Source organism: Phocoena phocoena, chromosome 3, assembly GCF_963924675.1.
Source record: "Phocoena phocoena chromosome 3, mPhoPho1.1, whole genome shotgun sequence".
Taxonomy (NCBI): Eukaryota; Metazoa; Chordata; class Mammalia; order Artiodactyla; family Phocoenidae; genus Phocoena; species Phocoena phocoena.
In genome coordinates this window covers 84,775,879-84,785,487 of record NC_089221.1, presented here as the reverse complement: position 1 = coordinate 84,785,487, position 9,609 = coordinate 84,775,879, and the positions used below count along the sequence as shown (strand labels likewise).

The 9,609-nt window shown below is 35.0% G+C and overlaps 1 non-coding gene across 1 annotated transcript; it reads left to right on the top strand.

Annotated features, from left to right (window-relative positions):
• Window positions 1-5,530: 5,530 nt before the first annotated feature.
• Window positions 5,531-5,641, top strand: LOC136121750 (U6 spliceosomal RNA). Its single transcript, XR_010655767.1, has one exon. It is a non-coding gene; the product is annotated as a U6 spliceosomal RNA (small nuclear RNA).
• Window positions 5,642-9,609: the final 3,968 nt, after the last annotated feature.

The following is a 9,609-nucleotide window of genomic DNA, read 5'->3' as shown; positions in this document are numbered from 1 at the left end:
AGGAGCCCCTAGTTATGATCTTAAAGAACCTCTGAAGTGAAAAGCAGCATGGCAGGGAATAAATGAAATGGCAGGAAGAGAGGGGCATAAAGCTCTGGCATTAGGTTTTAGCTAAAGCACTGAAGACAAATGCATGCAGATCTGGAGTACAGTGATGGTCAAATGTAGAATTTTTTCTTTTAAAATGTGTTCACATCTCTGAGTGTGAATATATGATCATTAGTGAGTGGTAATAGGAGGAAGTGTAAACATTAACATAGTTTTAAGACACTGGTGAAGTGATAGAGAAAAGACAAAGTACAAATTTGATTTCACAATGAAAAAGAAATGCTAGTTAAACAAATTCACATAAATTTCATAGCATTGATGGCCGTTGCTGTGTAGAATAAAAGGTATTATACTTATTAAAAGTATGCTAAATTACTGCTTTGACTTCATGCATTCTTGCATACTTAGTATATGCTCTTCTGCATGCTCTGCTCACTACTGTTTTTAGTCCAAATGACTTGAAATGTAATTTGTTTTGTTTACCATCACAAAATATTATTTAGGAGGAATGCAAATTTATATTTCAGCATTACTGACAGTATTAATATGAGTGCTTTATCAAATAATGTCATATAATTATAAGAAGCCTCTTCAAAATAAATACTTATGCCAAGATGAATTTTTGTTTTTATAAGAAAATATAATATCTATGCACATATATATTATGGTTCAGAGATTGACAGTTCATTACATTTATTGTGAAAAATAGTGCAAATATCATTTGGAGTCATACTAGCATACCCCCAAATGCCATTAGCTTATGATGATGGAAATTTCTCATTCACTTTGCAACTCAATGCTGATATTCCTGTGCAAAGAGTTGCTTTCTTCCATGTAGTAATTCAGGGATCCAGGATCCGCCTACTTTGTAGGTCTTCTACCCCCCAGGGCTTCATGGTCCTCTGCGCCCAGCCAGTAGAAAAAGAAAGAATATGGAAAGGGCATATCTATTTTTTAAAAGGTTTGCCTTAGAAGTGACACATTATTTCCACCACTTTTCCACTGCATTTTGCTTGACTACTACCACCTAAGGATTTGCTGCCATCACTCTTTCTCCCAGGTCTCCTAGTTCATAAAAGTTATTCTTTTGTCCCACTTCCCATTAGGAAATTAAGAACACAGGCAGTGAGGATTGAGCAGGAAAGTGAGGAAAAGGTAGGTGGAAGTCACTTATTGATTCTAGGAATCAAGTCATTGATGATCTAACATCAGTACAATTGCAGGGAAAAGGCTGAGCTGGGAGCCACTGGTCCTACATCTTTATCCCATTGGCATCTCTTCCCTTAACTTGCTGGGTAAACTTAGAAAAACATTTGTGCTCTTTGAGCCTGTATTTTTGTAGTTACAAAATAAGGGAACTGTACTAGGGACTACCTCATAAACCATAATTTGAGATTAAATTACTACTTAAGGCTGCATTAAGTAATAACCTCATGGTCCTGCCAATGGTAAATGTATGCTTTCCCTTACTGTTCTCGAAATATTAAAAACAACTCAGAGACTTTAGTAGTAGTAGTACTACTACCACTACAACTATTACTACAATTTGAGTTAAAATGGCTCTATTGAGCACTTACTATATTCCATACATTCAGCTCAGTGAAATGTATATCAAGCTCAATCAGCCATAAGTAGCACAACTGAGAGACATCCCGAGCCAACTCTGAAACCATAACTCCTCATGGCTGGATTATACTAGACTCACAGACCACTGTAGGGAACCAATGGATAAGAAGAACTATCATTAGGTGGTTCTACCATATCTGTGTATCTGTGAACTCAGACCAAAGAGTAAAAAATCACTCTGGCCCATGAATCCACCAAGTGCCCTGCTTCAGTTTGAATACTTAGTTTCCTTATTTAAAAAATGAAATTTATATAACTTACCCTATCTCCTTCAAATGCCTTAAGTACCAATTAAGCCACTGCTCCAAAGCAGTAAAAGCTCAACTTCTGAGAATTAATTGTATGAACATAAGGTAACGGAGCCAACTCAGTTATCCATGGCAAGAGATGACAAGGAAAAGTAAGGCTAAATTAAATATACAGGTGTCTCCAAACCACATTTTTGCCATTCACCTAAGCTCTTAACCAGTGCTAATAAGCTGCAAAATAAATAGATTTGAATTTTATCCCTTTACCTCTCCACCGCCTACTCTTGTCTGTTTTAAGTGCTAATGGGCAGTCAGCCACCCTTTAAAAGGCAGGAAAAGCAAGGGCTGGACTGTGCAATCAATAGACTGGATAATTAGCCCCTGAGTAATTGAGAGTTAACTGTCTTATATTAACTTCACCCCATTACTCCCAGAATATGAACAAGCCAGAGCAAGTTGGACATGAATATGAGAGAGCAAAAGAAAAAAGAAGGGTATTAAAGAACACAGTTCTTTACCTTGGGGTTATCACATGATATGTGAACTCTAATGACACAAAACCAAATGACAACGGCAGCCTTGCAAGGTAAATCCAAACATGACAAGATGGCCCATGAGAACTATAAGGGAGTTGTTTCCCCTCAGCACCAAATTATTTTTCTCTTTTCTTGCTACAACAAAAGACTCACTCCAGGCTTTGGCTGTGTTCCCAAAAGACTGGGTAATTAAGCAGGTAAGATTTCCAAGGAGAAATAAATATTTTCCAGTTACTAGACACTGTCATTGGGCTTTGATTCAAATGTGTATAATTCCTGAACAGAAAACATAATGAAAGGAATGTTTCACAAATTAATATAAAGCCCAAAGGCATACGTGGCAGTCTTTTACATGAAATCATTGTCTTTCATAAGCCAGGAATGTCAACCGAGTACCCATCTTGGAAAATGTTTTTCTCCTTGTAGTATTAGCACTGGTTTTACAGAAGGAAAACTCAACTTGAAGAAAAATACTTATAAAATACAACCTAAGCCTATTTTTTCTAGGTGTGAAGGCATTTAAAAAAAAATAATGATATTGGTTTCAGCATTATCAGTGAAAATGGTGGCTCTTATTCAGAGATTGAGAAGATAAAGAGAAGGCTTAAATGAAATGCATAATTTCATAGAGTGACTAATTCAAATTAGAGGTTTGGAGATAGATGCTGGGCTCTAGGACCAGAACTCCAAACTACTATTATCTAAAAATAATGTGAAACTCTGAAAAGTAAAATGGCTTAAGAAGCTGAGGAAATTTCCCCCAAATATAATTTTAACTATGCAATGAGAATGAGTCAAGCACAGGCTGAATGAACAATTTTAGGATGTTGGAAAATGACTGAGTCATCACTGGGAAGAATGAACAAATTTTTTCCCTTACAGTGGCAACAGGTTTAGGTTGATCATCCTACACTCTCTTGTCTGTTCTCCCTATAGCAAAAAATAAAATAATGGTTTAACCAGGCAATGGGGATATACTTAGTGTGATCACAGTTTATATGAAATTGACTTAGGAAATTTGAAATAATGTGATAAAAAATATATTTATAAATCTCATTTTATGCAAAATAGAAAATAATATGAATATCAAAGAATTAAACACATCAAGAATTGCTTAATTTCTAAGACAATGGTGAGCTGGCTGAATTTTAAATTCATCTGAATCAGTAAATACTCTTATTATGTGAGCAACACATTTTTATGTTTTGCATATAATTCAGGGTGCATATTATGTCATCATTTTAATGTTCACCGTCAGCCTGATTTAAAATCTTTTTACAGTCATTATTTTGCAAATGATTAAGTGGCCATAATGGTGCTTAGTGTCAGAGGGAAAAAAATCCCGAAATCAATAATTTGGTAGTAAAATTTTGAGGCAATAAAATATTGAGATAAAGGCTGTGCCTGTTATCAACTTATTGTCTGTTGGATTCAAATACATCCTTCATTTCCTGCTCAATGAAAAACAGAAGGACCCTTTAAGTATTTTTTCCTTTGCTAGTTGGCATGATGTTATGCTTTGTCAAGAGGGTGCAGGAAGGACACTGCATGAGAAAAGGGCTTTCCTTCTGGGTTCTGGTGTGCTCCTAGGCAGGCTCCTGCAACACAGGCAGCTTCTCCTGTAGCACATACTTGCACTGGCAGCACAGAAGCTTCCCTAGCACCTGGCTCCTGTCATGTATATGTGTGGTAGTAGCTGCACCCAGAGGCCAGAAGTTTCCCCAGTCATCTGCCTCAGGCAGCTTTGTAACCGTGGACATCATGGTGAGCACCTTCCCCAGCACTCTCAGAGGTAGACTTCTGACAAGTTCTAAAGGGCAGCTTTCTAGCAAATTCTACCAGAGCAACAATACAATGATTTATCTGCCATCCAGCAAGCTACATCTGTGCCATCTCTTTCAAGTTCTGCATCTCAGGCTTGGAGAGGAAATTCTTCCTTGGGTCCTTTATCTTATCCCTAGGGATAGGGGTTGTTCTTTGTATCAACTGATTCTACATTCTTCAGAATTCGCTATTATTAGCCAACTCCTAGTAACTATAATCCCCTTTATAGCTAATAATTCTTAATTATAACTTTCCTTGTTCAAATCACTTTGTGGATTCTGTCTTCCAAATGGACTCTGACTGATACAAACTATGACAGAACCACTGTGATTCTGTGTAATGTTAATATTAAAGAGATCACTGTAAATATCTTAGAGAAAATTCTGAGAAAAGAAAAACAATTTTTAAAATATGCTAGAAATGTGAATATTTGTGCATTTGAAGGAGGCATCCACTGTTTATATTTATTCTTCTAAGAAATTCTCTTGAATTAGGATAATTTTAAATTATGCTAGGTCTTCAGGAACCCCTCCCTTATATGTGACTGTTCCATACACACACAAAAGCTTTCTAAAATGTTGTTGATGTCTTACGCGAGACACAATCTCACTAAGTGTTGAGTCTACAATTTATGCATAAATATAATGTTTTATAACTGCAAATATGAAACCACACACTGACCAAAATTGCAGAATGTTTAAAAATATTTTGAAATTGCAATGGGGTATGACTTTGTTCTCAAAGCAACATTCTTTTATGCATCTCTTACCAGAACCTGCATCATGCTGATCCTGTCTGTTCAGTCAAGTATCTTTTTCCTTGCACTGAAAAGGAGTCACAGGGGGAATAAACTACTAGGCAGAATGGATTAGCATCCAGCTTGCAGACCACTGTGAATATTTATAGAGCATTTGAGTATCATTAGCTGAGTCTTTTTCTCAAAGCACTGCTTTTTTTAATATGTGATCAGAATAATACCTGAGAAAAGAAAAGTCTGTGTGTGTATGTGTTTGTACACGGACATATATGTACATATGCTCACATCTGTGTAACTTGCCCACTGGCATTTTTCCTATGGTATTCTCAGTCTCCTTCTTAGGCCCAGTTCTGTCTTTCATCTCTTATTTTAGGTATCTTACAAAGTCTAGAACTAGACCTTTCTCTTGAGACATGAGAAATGGAAGCAGAGTTCACTTTATGAAAACAAGACAGGATCCTTCAAGAGAAATCAACAAATACAGATAAGCAGTGCTTGCTTCGGCAGCACCTGTACTAAAATTGGAACGATACAAAGAAGATTAGCATGGCTCCTGTGCAAAGAAATACAGATAAGCAAGTCTATAACTAATACCCATAATTCCTCTAACTTATCCAGAGTCAATTTCTGTTACCACTTTGTATACACATACACATGTATGCACATTCACATATGAAAATCACATTCTCCAGGATATTTTTCTTAATATGAAATATTTGCATTTACTGTTTTGTAACAGATTTTTCCAATTAGTCCACTTGTATTATATTTTATATTCAGTACCACAACATTTCAGTATCAAAAAGAGTGCAAGGTAATATTAAATAACTAAAAGAGGAATATGAAATACAAAAGAATTACTTTTTTTTAAGTCTGAAAAAACCCTCGAACTAGGAATATTTATTTTCTAACAAAGCATTGTGTTGACCAAACAAATTGCTTTTGGCTAAGTCCCCTTCTTTTGGAGGAAAACAGCACTGTTTTTAATAATTAGAATTATTGAAATGCAACTAAAAATGCATGAAGTATGTCCAGATATATCAGAAATAATGGTCAGATCAAAAGTTTAAGGTTCAAAAGACTGGTATCTAGAATAAGAAACATTGAAGCAGATCAGGCCAGTTGGTTCTCACTAAATTTTATATTTTATTTCCATGCCCAAAAAGAAAAAGTTGATAAGCTGTCTCAAAGTCAGTTATGAAAAATCACTCTCTCTTTCACACAAGTTGGTCAAAACGAACTTCACAAATCAAGTAACTTAGTGAATTAAAAGTTTGCCACAGGATCAACACATACTTTCTCAGGCAGTGTGTGTGTGCACACATGTCTGTATCTTAATTGTAGGAAAAAAGCACTGTCTAAAATACCTCAAGTAGGGACTTCCCTGGTGGTGCAGTGGTTAAGAATCTGCCTGCCAATGTAGGGGACACGGGTTCAGTCCCTGGTCTGGGATAAAATATCTCAAGTAAAGGCTGTTCTTTGTTATACAATCATATCTCAGAAAAGTAACTTCACTAAAGTGTAAATTACAGAATAGATTTTTTTTCTTCTGCCAAGAAAACTAAAAGGATCAGATCTGTGTCCCCATTATCTAAGAATAAGATGACATCCTACGTTATTTCAACCTGAGAGGATAAAGAATTTCCTAATATGTAATGATTTATTTTTGATGTTGAACAAGCCACTTGTGGAAATATGTAAGTCAATTTAATATATGTTTCAAAACATTATGTTGCTATTAGTAAACAGAATCCTTTATCAAAATTAAAGACTTAAAAGCAGTAAATAAACTTACTTTATTGAAACAGTAGACAGAAATAGAAAACACAACATTTTTCATTTAAAAGAAATTACAATATGATTCCTAAAGGATTTCAATATAAAAGAATTTTCATCCTATTTTTAAGTATTAATATACTGCTAATTTCCAACACAAGAAGATAACCCACAGAATCACATATTGGGAAGTTCAATTCTTTCAGGACGAATCTGGAAAACTTCCTGGATAATATATCTTCATAATAAATTACAGACAACTCAGAGGTTTAGACTGATCAAAGAAGCAAAGAAGGATCAGTAATTACATTTATACTCGATGGACACATTGTTCACCTAGGGAAATCTCTACACAGGGTTACCACCATCTGGCTGCTTTAGAAGGCATGATGTCATTACAATTAAACTCATAATATCCTGACATGTAAACTCTGCAATTCCAAATACCCTACCCAAATACCCATATCATGATTTAGTAAGCCTTCAGAATCACTAGAGAAGTTGAGATTCACTTTGGCAATTGAATGCCTACTACATTAAAAATCCCTGTTTTAAGAGGTATTGAAACATGCACAAAATAAGATCTCTACCCTCTAGGAATTAAAATATAATTAGGAGAGAACATAAATGTGAAAATTACAAATATTAGCTTGTTTTAAGAGACAGCATTCAAACAGTAAACCTTTACCCATGTATATTAAGTAAACTATGGTTTCAACCCTAGCCATAAATGTATTCTTAAATTACAGTATCCAAAATTCTTCATAATTTTTGAAACTTATGGGTATTCAAGTAAAATATTTTGCTGGCTTAAGTAGAAAAAGATCATCAGTAATTTCAGACTTCTTTCCTCTCATAAAATGCTGACTGTGAGAAAACCAAAACCTCAGTGACAATATCGCCTCAAACTACATTATAAACTATTGTTGGGATGAAAGTATTAAACGGTAGGAACACTATGTATCATCAAACACTTAATTAAGAATAACTGAAATCCTGAATCCTGTAAGCAAAATTGAAAATTTGGGCAATGAGGTTGTCAGGGCAGGAGAAATTTCCCTCTACCATCTTGAGTTCTTTTGGCTGGAGTAATAATAAAACTGACACAAGACAGATTAACAGGAGATAAACAAATTTTAATTCATACACACAAAGATCTCATAGAAACAGAATATAAGATGTGGCCAGAGCAGGCAGCTTTTATACTTTTTAGACAAAGAAACAATAAATTTATGAGCAACTGACAGGACAAAAAAACCTTAGGCTTTAGGTGAAATTAATTAATAATTAGTGAGGAATCTAAACAGAGTTTGGGCTTTGGGTAGTAAATTAAAGAAGTAACAAGGTTTGTTTATACAGACTTCTCAGTCTGAATTCCCACTCTCTGGCCATAAGGGCATCCTTCTACCATGTGCAAGGAGGGCACCTTTCATATAAGGGATTTATTTCCTGCTTTCAGGGAAACAGAGAGGAGGATCGAAAGTGTTCCTCTTGCACCAACTGTTTCTTAAGTAATTTTAATTCAAAATAATCAATATGCCACTGAGAAATACTTTGGGTTGGCCTGCCCTGGTCCCCAACAAGGTTAAATCTCTGATGTATAAACTTGAGAGGAGAGTCTCAGTAAATAATTTCTGTGAATATTCAGAATTATTAAGTGTATAAAGAATAGAGGACTTATATATTATTATAAAACCCCTCATCAAATTCTCTGGGGTTGGAACACATAATTTTTCGAGACAGAAGCCTGGTGTGTCTCCCTTTCCCTGGCAAAGCAATAAAGCTATTATTTTCTACTTCAAAAAAAAAAAAAAAAAAAGGAATAGAGGACTTATAAACCTTCCAGAGATATTTTGGATGGTGGGGAGATAGATAACCTCATTTTTATATTTCACAAACACACACACACAAATAACAATAAGAGTCACAATGATCTCAAAAGGCCCACTGATGATTAAAAAACACAGCTGATTTAGGGTTAAATATTGCTTTCTCCAACATGCAATAACAATCTTTTTTCTGGATAGACAACTACTGATGAAAAGAAGTTGCACACTAACATTCGCTCTAAAAGGTGGCGACAACAGTTTAGAGGTACCCTCAAATTTTGTTTTATAATTATAAAAAGTTGGATTCCAAACTTCCCTGAACTGGGGGAAATTGCTATTTGATTCTTAAGTGTCCTGAGAGTGTACCTTCACTGCTTCTCAAAGAAAAGTACCAGAATTTTACCCCTTCAGAAGTCTGACTTCCCCATGATACATTTTGAATTGAACCATGGTTGACAGTTTTATTATAAATACGTTGCACTTGTAATTGTTACACCAAGGAAAGTGATTGAAAAAATTTGCAAAGTTATAAAATTGGACTTTAGTTTTATGGAGAATGAAGAAATAAATGTTAGCTTTAAAAATAGTATCCTCAGAGATGTATATATCAAGACAAAAAGTTTCAAATTTGATTTATTATTCACTTTAGGTATAGCACTTTCTGATCCGGAAAAAAAAACTGTCTAAAATTATTCCACTTTACATAAGTGGTGACAAATCACTACTTATAGATTTCTTTCCAAAAGTCTCACTGTCAGTGACATAAAAATTGCTTGAAAGGGTTCTGTGTGTTGCTATTTTAACATCTCTCACCACACTATACAAATGCCAGTCTGACCATTCTGCCTTTAGGGCTTTCACAAAGCAGCTTTCTTTAAAGGTTACAGGTGAAGTTATGTCTTCTAAGAATGTCAGCCCTCTTGACAGTTCTTCATGATGTCAACACGGTTGATACTAAAATTTAG